Source organism: Eublepharis macularius, chromosome 8 (genome assembly GCF_028583425.1).
Source record: "Eublepharis macularius isolate TG4126 chromosome 8, MPM_Emac_v1.0, whole genome shotgun sequence".
NCBI lineage: Eukaryota > Metazoa > Chordata > Lepidosauria > Squamata > Eublepharidae > Eublepharis > Eublepharis macularius.
In genome coordinates this window covers 83,587,325-83,604,921 of record NC_072797.1, presented here as the reverse complement: position 1 = coordinate 83,604,921, position 17,597 = coordinate 83,587,325, and the positions used below count along the sequence as shown (strand labels likewise).

The 17,597-nt window shown below is 42.3% G+C and overlaps 2 protein-coding genes across 3 annotated transcripts in view; both read right to left on the bottom strand.

Annotated features, from left to right (window-relative positions):
- NFIL3 (nuclear factor, interleukin 3 regulated) overlaps positions 1-12,791 on the bottom strand; it is a 28,644-nt gene extending 15,853 nt beyond the window's left edge. Inside the window, exon 1 of one of the 2 annotated variants that reach the window (XM_054986088.1) lies at positions 12,706-12,791. The gene's annotated coding sequence lies outside the window, so the exon portion shown is untranslated. Of the gene's footprint in view, positions 1-11,266; positions 11,340-12,705 lie in introns of those variants that run through there. The other variant, XM_054986089.1, reaches the window with a different exon arrangement.
- Positions 1-12,793, bottom strand: part of AUH (AU RNA binding methylglutaconyl-CoA hydratase) — a 175,701-nt gene extending 162,908 nt beyond the window's left edge. The window contains exon 1 of the mRNA XM_054986095.1: positions 12,706-12,793. The gene's annotated coding sequence lies outside the window, so the exon portion shown is untranslated. The remainder of the gene's footprint in view (positions 1-12,705) is intronic.
- Between the last annotated feature and the right edge of the window lie 4,804 nt (positions 12,794-17,597).

Below are 17,597 nucleotides of genomic sequence, written 5' to 3'. Positions count from 1 at the left end.
TATTAAAAAGTTGACCGTAAGGCTCTGAAAGTGAGGATGAACCACAAACTGGAACATCCAGCTAAGAGAGAAATTCCTCTTGCTTAATATGGTATCCTATGAAGCTGTAGGCAGAAACTGGAGCCAAGACACAAGTAGCTATTAAGACAAACTATATTTTACTTAATAGAAATATTCCTTTATAAGGTGTTTGGGGCCACAAGGCTTAGATTTCGACTTTCTGTGGCCAAAATACCAAAAATAATACTTGATGTTACTTCACAAATCATATTGAAGAAATTGTTACATTAGGACCCTCCCTCTCTCCCCCCTAATTGCATCTTCTCTCTCCTCCCCTCCTCTTCTATATTTGACCAGTTTCTGTACCATGCATCTGATGAAGAGAACTTGATTCTCGAAAGCTTATGCTACAATAAAATTGGTTAGTCTTAAAGGTGCTACTGGACTCTTTTTGATTTTGCTACCACAGACTAACACGGCTAACTCCTCTGCATTAGGATTCAGTCTCTGATATTATTAAGCAGTCTTATACTGCTGAGGACATACCCTTCTCATAAGTCAAAAACTATCTGATGCGTTCAAAGATTACACAATTAACTTATAATTAACTTGTAGGCCAATGTAACACATATATGTGACTTCTTAGCTTTGACTGCATGGCTTTGAGAGGTAAAATAAACTAGAAAAAGTGTTTTTAATGTAAAGCAATCACATTCATCTTGTGAACACTAGACCCACTTTTATATTATCAAATGCAGAATAATAGCAGGTAATATATAATAAATAAACTGAGTTGCATGTAAAACTGCAGAACCATATTACCTGCCTTTAAGATTCAGAACCTGGTATAATTTTATCATTAGGAGTTATATATTTAGCATTGTATTAATAGTTACAAATTAACTAATTGAAGTATAACCATACTTCCCAAAGGTTAATTATACAAATGACACATTTAAATTATCTTTTAGACAACATTTAAATGTGTGCCAAAAATGGCAATTGCTTAAAGGGGTCACAGCTAGAGATGGGCACGAACAGCAATACGAACTAAAAAAAGCCACGAACAGCCCAATCTGCTGTTCCCGAACAAGCTGTTTGTGAGGCCCCATTCTAAACAAACAGGTGGTAGTTGCAAGCCTAGTTCGTTGCTGTTCGTCAAGCCAGACAGTCTGGCACCTGCAATCAATTCCCATGGCAACTCAGGCAGGGATTGTCTGAACTCTGTCTGAACTCCTCCTGTTGCCCTGGAATCCCCAATCTAAGCCCAATTTAGCTTGATAGGCAGGTCTTCCTTCCAAGTGTGGGCTGGAGCTCCAAATTTGTTACAAGAGGAAAAGACCAGGGGACCAGGAGAGGGGTCCCAGCTCTGGCTTTCAGGGAGAGACAGCTGCTGTTAGAGAGACAGGGTGAGTGCCTGAATTTTCTTTGTATGTGGTGGGATAGGGATCTACCCCTTCAGGTTCCAGGGCTGCTGCCAGGCTCTGGGGCCAAGCTATTATTTATTATTGGTACCTTTCCTGCTGCCTGCTCAGGTAAAGTTTCTGGGAGTGGTGCAGTAGGGATCTACCCCTTCAAGTTCCAGGGCTGCTGCCAGGCTCTGGGGCCAAGCTATTATTTATTATTGGTACATTTCCTGCTGCCTGCTGAGGTAGGGTTTCTGGGAGCGGTACAGTAGAGATCTTGATGGCTGGAGGAGAGCCTGCTGGCCCCCACGAACAACGAACAAGTTCGTGACAGGATCATGTTCATCAGAGTTCGTTTTTCATGGATGGCAACAAACAACGAACACTATGTTCGGGTTTTTTTTTCTGTACGTGTCCATGTCTAGTCACAGCTGAGGTGAATGGATCTACATGTGCTCTTTTTCCTATTTATCTCAGTAGTCTAATTGAGTGCCTTGGAAGGAGGCTAATCCTAAACCCCAAGTGAGGGTGCCAGCACTGTAAGTTGGTAGGCTATGCTCACTCAGCAGAATGAAAAAGAGATTCAACTCCAAGGTGCAGAGAGCATAACAATTGCACTGAAGCCCATAGTAACTACAAGATAATCCACCAATTACCGAGCAGCATGTTAATTACACCCTATGACAGCCAGAGATGGAAGAAACAATGTCAATGTGGGCAATGTGATGCCAGCAGAAGGAACAGAACACCTTCCCTGCACGGTAAACCATAGGTAAACCAGTGAGAACCCAAGAAACACAATATTTGTTCTTTCCCTTTGATGTTTGTTCTAAATGTTTGTGATTTTATGCAAAGCATCCTTCCTCTAGAGCTCCTATCACAAAAGCCCCTCCTCCATATGTGTTCTAGATGTTCCCTTCACAATGCCAGAAAGATATGGCCCCATGCTGCATGCCCTACAATCTGGCATACAGGTATCCTGGTTGGGGTTTACATAGTGCTTGGGAGAGCAATGATTGGCTGCAGGGATAGTTGGTATCTCAAGCTGTGTCATGCCTTGGAAGAGTGGCTGTAGGAAAGTGGTTATATTTTCTCTCTTTTCGGTTTGGGTGGAAATATTCCTCGTTACACAAGGATTGTTGCTGGTATAACATTATACCGTTGCTAGGGGCAGGCTAGAGTATTAGGATACTGACTAAGCCTCTCTCCTTTAAAGTGTGCCTTAGTGCCTGTATATCTCCAGATACATTGGCATATCTTTAAGTTACATTGGTGTATCTTGATGGTACAGTGGCATAGGGCTTAGCTGGTATCTTATGCCATTCAAAAACCGGAGTTGGTAAGTATCAGTTCAAAGACAATTGTTTCATCTTTTATACTGGCATATTCATTGAGACAAGTGATTTGAAAATGCCCTACTCTCGCACTTAACTTATGTAGATTTTTTTCTGATTTTATTGTCCAATTTTTATCATTATTTTGCAATAAACTTTTTTTTATCAAATACCTCAAGTATTTTCAGATAATTAAACTTTTTTTTGTTATTTCTTTCCTCAAGAGAAATCTAAAGGATAATAGAATTCTGAAGTTGATCCTTGAGCAAAGTTCCAATTCTATTTAAAACAAATGTCTCACTGCGGGATTAATCTGAGTACATTTCCATTAGCTCGAAGAGCAGGCTCAGACAATATATCAACCACTGATCTCAGAGTTCATGCTGATTTTCATGATGCCTGTGCACAAGCATCATCTGATAGATTGTATCCATTGTTAATTGGTGTATACTCAAATGACTATATTGAGATCAGCAACACTATTTACATTCTTCCTTTATTTATGCTAAATGACAAAACCAGTATGCATCATAATTTTAGTTTAAGTAGGCTACAGTAGTACAAAGAGATTCACTTGTGGGAACTCTCTATGCTTACATGGAACTTTGCTGAAGACTTGCAATATCAGAGCTTTTCATAATTTCAAATGATGCACACATTCAGCAAACCACTTTGATGATCAACTACAAAAATTCAACAGCCAAACCTACTCCCTTCTGAATATTCCTCTGACCATTCTCTGAAAAGAAAATGATGCAACTAGCAAATCTGATTCCAAGTGAAATCCTCATAATGTATCAGTCAGTGATTTCCACAAGAGCAATAGATTGGGCAGATATGTAAGAAAAAAACACATCAAAAATGTCAGAAAAGTGAGTGAACAACATATATTTAGAAGAATTACAAAGAACAAAATTGATGGAACAGTTTCCCATACTATGTACACACTATTTCTTGAAAGAATGCCATCAAACTCCCCCTTAGCAATGCTCTGGCACTCATTAAAAAAATGTACACATATTTTAATGAGGAACCTCAGAACAGAAAACCCTGTTTATTCTCTAGTAGGAAGCTTTTATTTAGTCTCGGATGAGGATTAGATTCTAGGAACTATGAGTGGCACTCAATGGATGAAATGTGTCTTTCTCACATCTCTTCTCCCTGAAGCTCTCTGCATCTTCTCTCTCACTTTCAAAAAACCTGCTCCTAATCCATGAGCAGAAATGTCTTCTGCTTAAGCAAGGTATGATTTGGATCCACCCCATAGAACAGGGTTCAATGTCCAATGACACCTTTCTTGATGCCCACCAAATATTTTTAGAAAGTGGGCAGGGTCAGGTGGAGCTTTAGTCCAACAGCTTCTAATTAGCTATTGGAGATCTGACTGGCTGAGCATTTTTTTTAAAAAAAAAACTGCTTTCAGCACAGCTGTCACCAGCTAAAGGATCTTCACTATGTGACTGAAGGTAAGCCGTGTGTATGCTAGAAAATATTTTCAAACAGAATGTTCATTTTAAAAGGCATCCTATTAAGCAGAGCTTCTGCCTTAAATGTTTAAGTGTTACTATTACAATTATGCATAACATTACTTCCTGACATTTTGTGGTTGGTCCACCTGCTGCAGCAGCCATTTTGTGGTTGTATCAGCCTCCAGTGGCAACCATGTTCAGATTGCACTCACCATCCTGTGTCAGAATTTCAAATGTGTCCACAGGCTCAAAAAGGTCAGGGACTCCTGCCTTAGAACTCAAAGTACATGACATTCGGATGAGGATTAGATTGGCCTCATCAGATGGCATTTCTAGCCAACTGCAAACATAAAGGCACAGTGGGTAATGAGGGCTACATGAGCATGTGGATATAGATCCAACCCACCTTCAGCAATCATACAAAAATGTATACATGCCAGGCTTGTTTGTAGGGGCTATTTTCATGGCACCACCTTTAAGTAGGGTTGCCAACTACCTAGAGTGGGGAAATACCCTGTCCCTTTAAGAGAGATTTAATAACATGCTACCAGATGATATTATTTACTTCCATGCCATTAAAAGCTTAAATTGCCCATTTCTATACCTTATGCCTCTATAGGCCTGTTGGCAACCCTCCAGTTAACCCCAAAAGGATCAACCCTACATAGTTTTACACTGCAGACTAAAAAACTGTTAATTAACAAATAGATGGTTTAAGTTTTAATTATTAAAATAGTTTAAAATCTATATTGTTTTAACTGAATTTAAAGTTTAAATATGATTTCAGTCACTCCCTCTTTCTGCAGTGGTTTATAATTATTGCATCTTGAAATACAATCCACTCCCAATGCTGAAAGACTGTAAAAATGCAAAGGTCTCTTACGTAATATGCAGGAAAAACATTAATATAATGCTAACTTGGATAAAGAACAATACAAATGCAGTTTGAAAAAACTAAGGTAAATCAGACTGTGTTCATACTAAGAAATTATGGCAAATTTTCAAAAAGAAAAAAAATGAGAGATGCAAAGGTTTTTGGCAATGCTTTTTTGATAGCACTTTGCTCCTTATTTGTTCAGCTTCTTGCTTTTGACAGCCAAACCTGCCATACTGTTGATTAAAGCTATAAGTATTTCACTTGAAATAGTTCCATGATGTGTGGGTTAAACTGAAATCATTATTGGTTTAAATTCTTAATTGGTTTTGCGGGAGGACCTGCAGTATTTTTTTCTCATACTAGAGAAATCTGAAATAACCATGGCAAGGTCATCTAGAAGAATCTGTTAGCTGATGAGTCAGACCTCTTGCTTAACAATATGCAGTAACCATAAAACAAAGCAATGTATTGTTCCGATGATTGCATCACAGTGATGTTATAAACTGCAGATCATAATGATAATGTAGGGAGGCAGCCATCTGGAAAAAGAACGTCATTACATAAAAGAAGTTTGCACAACCTTTAGTAATAAAGTCCACCTTAAAATAAGCTAAAAGTGTGTGTTTTGTTTCAAGCTAAAGCACAGCAGTGTTTGACTGACTGTGCACGCATTGCTAACAGTCTTTTTCTTCACAGGAGGTGACACACCATAAGAAGCCTGAGTAAGCTCACATTGCTCATGAGAAGGCATAAGCTTTTTGACAACTCTCAAACCATTTCTTTAAAAAAAATTACAATAGAAATCTGAACCCGCAAAGCCAGAATGCTGAAGACTATGAAGACTAGTTAACAAATCCCTGGAGAATAAGGAAGGCTAAAAATATATGGTAATTAAAAACTGAAAGGCAAGAATGATTATTGTGAAACCTAGTAACACATAAATGGCCAAATGTGCCAATTATTAATGTCATTGGGCTCTGCAATAACAAGAGATATGTTGATACCTGAAGGCTACCACAGTCCAGTGGCCTTAAACATGGGAGCAGGGTGTGTATTTCTTTGTTTCTCCTCAAAAATAATGTTCAGATTCTGGTCTTGGGCAAATAATTAATTTTCAGCCTCAATTTCATGACGTGTGTGCACATATGCACGCGTGCACACACACACACATACACTGTGTGTTTCTGAAAATGAAATGAAGTAAACTTTTCAAAGCCCTTTCTATAGTGAACATTCTACAGAAATTATAAACAATGATTCCTGACGACACTTCAGCTGTAGAGCCAAAATTATGAAAATGCTCCCACACACAGCAGCATGGGAGACTGAGGGAATTTGTAAGATCAGAACTTGTGGTGAATGCAAAGAGGAACACAGAAGACATAAGATGCAGGACTGTGGAACAGAGTGGGATGCCTGAAGATCAAGTTATCAGCCAAAACACTAACTGGTGTTGGATAGTCAATGTTCAGCTGTGGAGACACATAGGTAGAGGAACTCAGGGCAGGAGCAAAGACCAGACCAGAACTAGCTCTAGGTGTAAAGACCTGTTCCTGCAGAACTTGTGAATATGGGAAATGGGAAGCTCGTGCTAAGGACAAAATAACAAGTACAGCCAGAGGACCTCAAGAAAGCTCAAAGAAAAGACAAATTACAAGTCTCTTTATCATGGACCAATAAAACTAAATTAAAATAGACCTCCAGTTTGAGTGACTAACTAGACATGAATGCAATACAGTTATATAAGTCCAGCTACAATAACGGCCAGCTCAACTCTTTTTGCTGTGGCAAGCAGTCAGAACATGATAGAGTAGGATTCCCCCCAACACACACTTATGTTGCAACTGCCCAGCTCCAAGATGCCTCATCTTGGAGCCAGGTGGCAGCAGCATAAGTGGGGTAGCATGTCCACTCATGTACCTCCATCAGTTCCAAGGATGTGCAAATGGGGAGGAAGTGCCTATCTCTTACTATGCCTCACCAAGGCAGACTCCAGATACACTCCACAGTCTAGCCTGAACCTAGACCAGGTTGCAACAACAAGTAGAAGCCATGCCTCTCAGTTGGTGGCCTCTGCCAATTTGGCACACCAACAACTGCTTGGATCACTTGGCTGATGAACCCAGCCCTGGCTACAATACATTCTTACCCATTGTATATTCGATATTCAGCAAATCCTAGTTTAATTAGGTTGTGATGTCTTGATGATGTGCTACTTTGTTACAGTTCAGATATAGGACAGCCTACTAAAACCACATTGCAGTATATTTCAATTATTATATAATCCCATTGTTTATATGCAAATATATAAATAATGGACACTCACAGCATATCAGGTAATATATTCAAGTATTTAGCTAGAGTAACGACAATCTATTACCTGATGCATCAGTGAGATGTAGTACTCAAGCAGCCCACCACCACTGCACACATGTCAGATAACACTAAACATCCTATGTGATTCATCTGCTTTCATGCAATTGTGTGTGATGAGAGCAATTCATTGTTAAGTCTGCTGCTAACCATATGACATCTTCCAAAGGAAGGTCATACAGAACACAAAAATAACATTCACCAGCACTGTCATGTGTGAAGTTCTTCGGATACACATACTAGAAACTGCCCATTATGTCTTACAAATGAGCTTTAATTTGGCAAAACTGATGCCTGTGAGACCTTCCCACAAGTACAAATGAATCCTTAATTTGTGTTTACTATGGAAGGCAGGTAAAATGAAAATTAATTTATACAGCTCTGTATTCAATTCAATTAATTAACACTTGAAAAAAAACCCTGGTTATAGGGACTGAGTCAAAGCTAGAATCTTGTGTAGCTTTGGCGTCTTACAATCCACTTTTAGAGACAAAATAAATTACAATTATTTGTGTTTATGATTTTAAAAAACTAGAATTAAAGTTAATTTTAAAGTGTATTTTCAAAATCTATCATCATGTATAGCTAGCCCAGGCTGTAAATTTTAGAAAACATGAAGAACTAAAATTTAAACTACAGAATCCCAGAGAGCAGATACCATAATCCTGGTCAGACCAGATACTACTATATGGATAAGTAAGCAGACATGAGGTCCCCTTACTCAGAGTCCAATGGATAAAAGATATCTGGCAGAATTTCAACAGGTAAGTAGACAAGCAATGGACAAAATCACAAGGAAGACCAAGAGTCTGCCATCTCACATCAGTTAAGAAACTTCTGCATGGAAGAACTAATGCCACAGATCCATCCCAACCAAATGTGACATTTAAGGGGGAATGCTAATGTGCTTTCTTTCTTCATTAATCTTGCTACAACTTTTGTTGTGGCATGAAAAGCCAATCGTTGCCTGGAAAGCTCCATTCAAGTTATCATATCGCTTTGACACTCTGAGAGCAAGCCTAAAGCAATCCTACTTGGAAGTAAACCCCATTTTATTCAGTGGGATTTACTCCCAGGAAAGTGTTCGTAAGATCACAGCCTTTGCTGTTTTTCTAAGAGCCAGTCAAATTGTTTTTCAGTTAGACATGAATTTAATATAAGAATGTAACAACCTTGCTTGCAAACACTTGTATTATACAAATAAACTCTTCAGAGATCTGAAGACCGTATGTATGATACAGGTGTTTGCAAGCAAGGTTGTTACAGTATCACATTAAGTTGTCTACATAAATCATTTTATGTGTATATTTTTAAAACGTAACAACTGAATGTGACCTTAGTCACATGACAAGAGTTTCTCTCATCATTCCAAAAGGGTGTGGGGGAGAATCAGCCCTAAAGGCGCTACTTAAATGTATTTAAATAGTAACATTTATTCCAATCTCATTATTTGGGTGCTTGACTCAGAACTGCAGCCATGGGCCTGGCATTAGAACAATGAAGTCACAGTAGAGCCATCTGGTCACTTCAGTGGGCAACCCAGGAAAGTTTGTGGCAAATCTTAACATTCTTTATGTTAGGTGTTCCCACTAAACTCACTAAAACGGAAAGTCTCAGAAACTCTAACAAAAACAGTAAAGGTCAGGCAGTGGAAGGAAAAATAACCAAAAGTGTGCAAATAGTATTAATATATCAGAGAAAAATATAAAATGATATAAAATTAATATGTTGTAAATATAATCTTGGTAGGATTTTATCATTGGTAGGATTTTTATACACTGCCACTGAGTGGTTATACACTGCTTCCATAGGGGATAATTACTACTTTGGAATTTCAAGTCAATTAACTGTCTTTTACCACCACTGAAATGTGTTAAACTATTAAAACATTCTTGCTCTGGCCATGGCTATTACTATCATGGCTAACAACTGGGGTCATGCTTAGGCTTCAATTAGATGTCCCAGTGGGACATCTAAGAAATATGCATGGGCTTTTCTGTTAGTTTGGTAAGACTCGTTTTCATGGTAACATTAACATCAGTGGAATATCAATGATTTCATAGCCACTGTGGAAAGGAGGGGGGAATCCCCAAGCTTGTATATACAGGCTCTGGAAACTGCCAAACTAATAATACCATTGGTTGTGGTCGTTAAAGCTCTCTTTTCGGTGTGCAGCGCAAATGCCACCCACAGTATACCACAGCATTTGGCAATGGATCTGAGTGAAGTCTCTTGTCACTTACCAACTTACTAACAAGCATTTCATATTTGAAGAAAAGGTTGGCCATAGAAGGGAACTGAGGAAAATTTGGAGGGGGTTGAAATTTTGCTAAGAACCAACTGCACCATGGGAGGAGTGTGGCCGGGGGGGGGGGGGCAAACAGGCCTTCCTTAGACACAATCCGTCCAGAATGTTTTGGGCTTTTGGTGCCACACCGTTTAGGTTTTCCTTTTAAAACAAAAGAAATCCAATCGAGGCCTGACCGCCTGAAAAGTAAAGGCACGCAAGCAGAGGGCATTTAAATCTGAGAGAAGTCTTGGGCCGTCGAAGCCTTGCAAGCTGCCAAAGCGAAGCCTGACTGCCTTCGCACCAGTCCATTCCCAAGCCAGAAGGGGCAGAGAGAGAGAGAGAGAGAGAGAGAGAGAGAGAGAGAGAGAGAGAGAGAGAGAGAGAGAGAGAGAGAGGCGGAGGGAAAGAGGGAGAGGAGCTTTCTGCCCACCCGCTCCCCCTCCCTCCTCTCGTCCCCGCGTCAAGCAGCGAGTACACACACTACGTGACTGGAGACGCATCCCTCCCTCCGGCCGTCTTGTTCTGCTCTCGCTCCCTGTCAGGACACAAAACAACTGTTCTCCTGCCTTATTTACTCCTCTCGCCTGCCCTGCTCGAGCCAGCCTGGCTCCCGCTCTCCCCCGCCCGCCCCGCTGGAGCGCTGCCTCGTCTCGCTCCCCCTTCCAGAACAAAGGAATGCGAAGCGCAGCAGCAGCAGCAGCTACAGCAGCAGCGCCCTCCAGCCCCCTCTGCCTGCCTGCCTGCCAGCCAGCGCGCTCCCTTCCCAGTCACAACAACCAACGCCTAAGGCTCCGGTCAGCCCTCCCTCCGAGCCCGGCCGCGGCTCCGCTCTTCCCGCTCCCCCCCCCCCCCGCTCCACGGGTGCCCCGGGTAAAAAAAACCCGCGCTGGAGAATCGAAGCGGAATTTTCCTTTCTCGGCCGGCCCACGGCGACTCTCCCCGCCCCAAAACTTGGGTTAAGCACCAGCTAGCCAGACCGATTCCCAAAGGGGGTCACTTTGTGCCCTTTGAATCTAGGGAATGTCTGTGTGACACACCTCCCAAAGAGTTTCCATCGGTCTCAACGAAGGCAGCGACCGAAAACAAAAACATGTGGGGTCCGATTCTGTGCCCCGTTTCCTGGCAGTGTTCTAACTGGATTTTGGAAGCGACTCCGGATCAGGGCCACTCCCACCCCCCAGAAGATGGGCTTAAGTAAGGCAAAAATTTGGAAGAGAAAAGACTGCCAGTACGTACGCTATGATCGCCCATTAGAAGTACGGCCCTTCGAAATGTAATACTGACCTAGATCAGAGTGGTGTTTTTTTTTTTTTGGCATGTTACAGAAATCACAACGTTGGAATAAGAACAGAAACACAACACACCCTGCCAGCCTTCGTCGTTGTCATTGCAGTTTATACGAGCGATGAGATCAGACACGACCTCGCTTTTCCCGAAATGCGTAATAATCTCCTAAAGGTCTTTTTTTTTCCAGAGAGCGGGAGGGGAGGATGGAGAGCAAGAAAGCCAACACCTACCAAACCACTTGATGTCTGGGCGAAATGCCTTCCTAAAAATACCAGCCTTATCAAAACGTCCCCGAGGGCGTGGAGTTCAAAACGCAAGCAAATGTCCTTGAACGTCTATTTGCACAGCTCTGGAGAAAAGACCAGAAATAGCCCATGAAGCCACAATTGCTCAAATGTGATAGGGCTAAATATAGACGTGCGCAATTTTCGTTTTAAGGGACATGGCACACATTCAACAAGCCGAGCTGCCTCCCCACTTACACAGCTATCTACTTTTCTTGAAGAGGCGAGGAGCCGGGGAGGGGGACGGAGGAGGAGAAGAACGACTTTGGGAATCAGTTAGTCTGACATTTTTCAGACTGAGATTGCTCTAGTTTCTCTGTGGCGAGATTTAGAAAAACGCATAATTAGCTTCCTAGCTTGCCTGGCAGCAAATTCGGCGGTTACATAATGCAACATTTCCAGGAACGATCAGGAAACGCAGCGCTTGAAAGCCAGTCACCAATCGGGAGAAAGCGGCATCTCGACGAATTTAGAGGCAATAAAAACACGCTAAACAAATTCAGAGCTGGGAGAACTAGGCGACTGTAACAGGCGTTCGCGTTCTCGTTTTTAAAAGAAGCGCAGCCCGTCAACCGTTCGGCTTTTTCAAAAGCACATTTTCCTAGCAGAGAAGTTGTATGGAAGGTAACGAAAGATCACAATCTTGAACGCTGCACCAAAATTAACAAAGCACTGCACGCTAGCAGAGTATCAAACGCTTACCGGTAATTCACAGCGGACAGATTATGCAATCTATGAAAGAACAAGTCCCGTCAACCCCCCTCGGGCTGTTTAGACATTCAGATGGGAAAGCGTGTGCGTGTCTGTTTTGTTTTTTGTTTTTTTAAACCTTTTATACAGTTCCCCAAACAGGCATTTTTCGAATCCTCATGGGGGGGGGATCCTTTAAACCCCCCCCCCCCGCGGCCTTGCTGATACACAGAATGCCAACTTTCTCTTCTTAATCTCTTCCACCACCACCACCACCCCACACACAACAAGCGTCTTTTCCCTGTCCCGGTTCCGTGTCGTGCTCCATTCCCCCACCACCCCTTTCCTCCTCCAACACATCAATCCCCTCCAACAAGGAGGCAGATTATGCAACAACAATGTAGCACCGAGAGCCGGCGGCGGCGGCAGCCACCGCTGAGCCTGAGAGCCGTTCAAAGGGGCGCTGCAAGCCAAGCAGCCACCTTAAGGTGGCGAGTCCCGCTGGTGACGTGCCAAAGGGCGAAAAAAGTTGCGAGGATAACAGATAGAGGAGACGATAGACAGGCAGATGGGTTTTTACCAGAAGCACATGTCTAGCTCTAGCTAGCTGGAAAAGGCTGACTAACGCCGAGAGTGAGAAGAAAGTGTCCAGCGTGGGAAAAGACCCCTTAGCAACGCATTGCAAGGCTCTATACCTCAGCAATCTCCTCCGGTAGAGAGGACTAGGTCTTCTCCGAAGATCCCTTTGGCATCTGCCTCCGTCTTTGAAGCGGATTACTTGGGAGAGAAGCCGGGAGATCAAAAAGCGTTCAGGCTGCTGGCTGGAAAGCCTGAGGGGGAGGCCCCCCGAAGACCCCTTCCCGGTACGAGCGCTGCCTTTTCTGGGCAGCTCAACGCCGCTGCCGTGTCAGGAGAGAGCGGGCACAGAAAGCCAGGCAACCGACGAGATGTCTTTTGCCGCCGCCGCCGCCGCCGCCAGCGAGAGATCTGTGTTAGTAGGTCAATACTGTACACTCCTCACAACGTACAATCCTCATGCCAGCCTTTGCGATGATTGGCGGTCGCCCAGCCCCAATCAGAGCTCAGGGCTTTCCGAGGAGCGGCCAATGGATGCTTCCGGGAGGGAAGGAGCAAGGGCAGGACCAGACTTGAATTGAACCCCGGCCCCCCTTCCCTTGCCTTGCCTTCTCTCCCCCCGCCCCGCCGGAGCAGTGTGTGTGGTACAGTAGATGCAAGCGCTGGGGATTGCATAACTAGGCGAAGCGGGAGGAGAAGGAGAGAAGCGGCGGCGGCTGACATTTACGTAATGGCCCAATGGAGAGCCAGCCAGGCCGGCGGGGAGGCGGAGGCGCTGCCCAGGCTGTGCCGCGCGCTCGCCGCGCTCTAGTCCGAACCGACGCCACAGGCTAGCGGGACTCGGAGGGAGGCTGGAAAGAACGCCGGGAGGCGCCCTCGAATACAAAGCGGCTGCGGGCGAAGCCGAGCCGGGCTGCGGCAACGTCAGCAGCCCAGAGCGTTGCAAAACTTCCCCGCTTGCCTACACGCGAAAACGTCTCCACGGCACCGCCACGCGTTTAGACCACACGCGGAAAGAAACAAGGGCAGGGGGAGAGGTGACTCCTGACGAGGAGAACTAGACCTGGGCTCGAGGAGGGCGCTTGCTCTCGGAGCTCAAGGGGGAAGAGGTTAAGGGGGCAATAAAACCATCGACTCCGACTCAGGCTCTCAAGAAAGTGTTCCTGGGAGCAGTGCATATAACAAAACGTGCAACGTGTAGGTGGAGGTTGTACTGTCGGGATGGGTCTTTTTGATGCGCCTGTGAGAACCTGTTTTGTCTCCCTTTATGGGAAACGTTTAACTCAAGGATTTGATCAAAACGTTTTCTTCAGTCGTTAGTATACACTTATCTGTTGCTGATCAGAAAACAGTCGTTTTAAATAAACCAAACATGTAAACTAGTTGTGTACTGTGATGTGACTGTAAAGAGCGCGAGGCTTTCAGAATTTCCGGTAGTACTATTACTAAGCAAATATATAACATAAAACTCTGGAGAGCGTTTGCAGGACTTGCCCAGTGCCTATCTGCCGAAGCATAGGGTGATCCTCTAACGCGGTGGTTCCCGTAGTTGGCACTGCTGCCCTATGGGGCAGTGGGATTATCTAGGGGGTGACAAGGGGTGCAGGAGGTGGGCCCCTCCGAGTGCATTGTTCACTTATTTAGGATTGACCAGGCTACAGCCTACAGCAAAACACCTTCCTCTCTTCAAATTTCTGCATCCAGATGGTGCTGAAATCTGGTGGAAATTATCAGAATATTTAGTAAACACATCACTAAAACTTTAGTTAGACCAGTATACCACGTTTTGAGAAACTCTTATCACTGTGTGCGTTTTTGTCTCTTTGTCATCTTTCAAGTTGTTGCTGGCAAGCCCTTAACATAATCATTTAATTTAATCGTTAAATTCTTTGTTTCAGAACAGAAATGGCAGAAGCAGAAAAATCAAAGAAGAAATGTAGACAAGATAGTTTGGAATTAATTAGAGTAAAAAGTTTTCATTGGATTTTGAATAAATGTGCAATTAATTCTTACTGTTTGGAATTTTATTGTTATTATCTTCCTTAGGGGCTCATGCAAACTGCTATTCTGAATAATGTTTTTATAGGGTAGGGTAGGGGAAAATGGGAACTGGTTTATGGAACCAAGGGGATGGTGGCCCAAAAAAGTTTGGGAACCACTGTTCTAATGAACTGTGCTTACTCACTGGTTATCAAAGAAGTATACTGGAAATAGACTGGCTTATTAATTGGGTGTGTTTCCTGCTGTTATGCCAGTTGGCATTCTGTGCTACAGGCTACAAACCATATAATGTATGCAGGAGAGCAGAGCTAGTGTCTTCATTCAATGAACTTCAAGGATGAAGGGTTCTGTTAATTTTACTTCCACTGACCTAATTTTTCTGCTCAGTTCATCTATTAAATTCTGAAAATGGGATCATATTATCATAGTTGAGCTAGAAAATGAGTACACACTGCTAATTTTTGCACAGTAATTTTTCCACCCCTCAAAAGGAACAAGCACTCTCCACCAGAGTTCTTATTCCAAAGACTTCTTGTATCTTGCATTATTTCATTGATATTAAAAAGGTATATTAAGTGAGAAAGCCTCAAATTAGCTTAAATTTTTTGTTTACCTTCCATTTTGGAAAATACCTTATATCAGGCAGAAATCCAGTTCTCAAATGTGATTAAACTGACATCCAGAGCTGGGGCATAGTGTTTCTTTCTTTACACAAATAGATTTCCTATTTATTTTGTTAATTCCTAATTCATAAATATAAAAGAAATTCAGGGAGGGAAAAGTGGTGAAATATAATTAGAAAAGGTGCTGGTAAAAGAAATATGACCTATACATTGAAGTCAGGGGTCCCTGGGGAAAATCATGGTAAGAAGGTCAATTAGCTGCTGAAGAATATATGACAAGGACATGGGGGTGGAGGGAACAAAAGAAATAGCAAGGAAAACGTCTGTAGAGCATATTTTAAAAGGCATGGAGGGAAGCATCAGCACTGGCAATGGACATGGAGAAAGCCTGTAAGGAGGAGTGTGGCAGGCATTCAAGAATTAAAGATGTAACATACGGCTTTTTTGTACCACTCTTAAGCTTAGGAAGAAGTGTGGGTTCAAGCAGGACACAGCATAATTTGTCAGAGTCTTGTAAGAGCACAAACACACACACACCATTCTGATCTAACACAAACATAAGTTGTTAACAAAAATTCTATTTTTGTTCTGAAACATATGTTAGGGCATATTAACTATCCCCTTTATGATATTTAATATTGCCCTTATGGTGAGCCCAGTGGAAACACACTGCCCCCGCTTTGACCCTTCTTGCTATGTGCTTCTGCTGGCTGTCTCTTCCATTTAGTGTGCTATAACCAGTACAGTACCAGATAGCCTTTTCTTAGAAGGGACAGTCCATCCCTGGAGATATCTAGCCCTACCGTATTTCTTATCTAAGTTGCCTACACATGTTCTGTTCTTTTGCTTGACCAATGTATTATGTAACCTGTAGCTGTAGCATTCTTAGACTTGATACTGTTTAGTGACCTCAGACTTACGATATTGTGACATGTAAACTGATAATGCTCTTTATCATATTGTATTGCATAAAAAGCTGAAGCAGGAGTGGCCTCAAACATTCTAGCCTGTCTGGTTTGCATCAAGTGGCCATCCTAATACACCCTGTTCTACTTTGCCAATTGCTTTGCCTTGACAGTTTCTTTGCACAATGACATCTGAGCCTTAGATGGAAGGTTCCCTTTGCCATATGGCACCACAGAGGGAAAGTATTGGCTAATATAACTACCTCTTTTAATGTTCAGATGTTTTAATGTTTTCATGTTCTGTGCCTTAGATGCCCTGTTTGGGTGGAAAGGCAGCATTAAAGTGTTTTAAATAAATAAATAATACGTTTTTGCACCCAGGGCTCTCTCAAGCTTTAGGTCCAAGTCTAATACAGATTTCTCCTCCAGTCCCACCTAGGGTTCCCAATTACGGTTTGGGAATTATTGGAAATTTTGGGGTGCAGGCTGGGGACGGTGGGATTTAGGAAGGGGAGGGACCTTAATGAGGTATACCCATCTTTCAGCAGTAAGTTCATGATGTCCAGATGTAGTTCTACCGCCATTCCCATCACATTAGATTTAAATCCAAACTACAACAATAGCATTAAAACTAATAAAAAGTCACAAAGCAGTGAGCTACTTCCAGAGATTCATAGACTTCAGATTACATGTAAAACAAAAAAGGGGGATAGGGGCAGTAGGGGGTGTGCATAACAGAAAAAAGAGCTGAAAATACACACAGGAATCACTAGCGGCTTCTGGAATGGTGAACCAAACTGGGAAACTAAATTGTAACAAGTCCCTTCCACCAAAAAGTTTGTGTTTTTTATTTCATTTTGTTACTTTGAGCAGCAGGCAGGCACTGAGTTCACCTCATAAGGCAGAATCTTGTTTTCCTGAACAACATTCACCAATCAGATTCCAAGGGGAGAGAGACCTTACATTATTTTTTTAAAATAGATTTTTTATTGGATGGGTCAATATATAATCAATTTCAAATACAAATACATTCCATTTCAATTCCCCTGTGTATATTTCCCCACCCCTCCCCTCCCCCCTTTTCAATAATGACTTCCAACAGCACTCCAACCTCCCGTTATTAATAATACCTTATTTCTATACTAAAGGTGTTCTTCTTATTAGTAAAGATCTTAATTATATCTTATCTTACTTAATTTCTTTAAAACCCCTCGAAAGACCATAATTGTCCCTTAACATCCCATTTCTTTTCCATGTATTTTTTCAACTTTTTCCAATCTTCCAAAAATGCTTCTGGATCTTGCTCCTTCAAATTTCTTGTTAGTTTGTCCATTTCAGCCATGTACAACAATTTCCTTGTCCATTCTTCAATTTCAGGTATTTCTTCTCTCTTCCAGTACTGAGCATATATTATTCAAGCTGCTGATATCATATAATATAACAATATCTCATCATTTATATTAACATCTTCCAAATGCAATG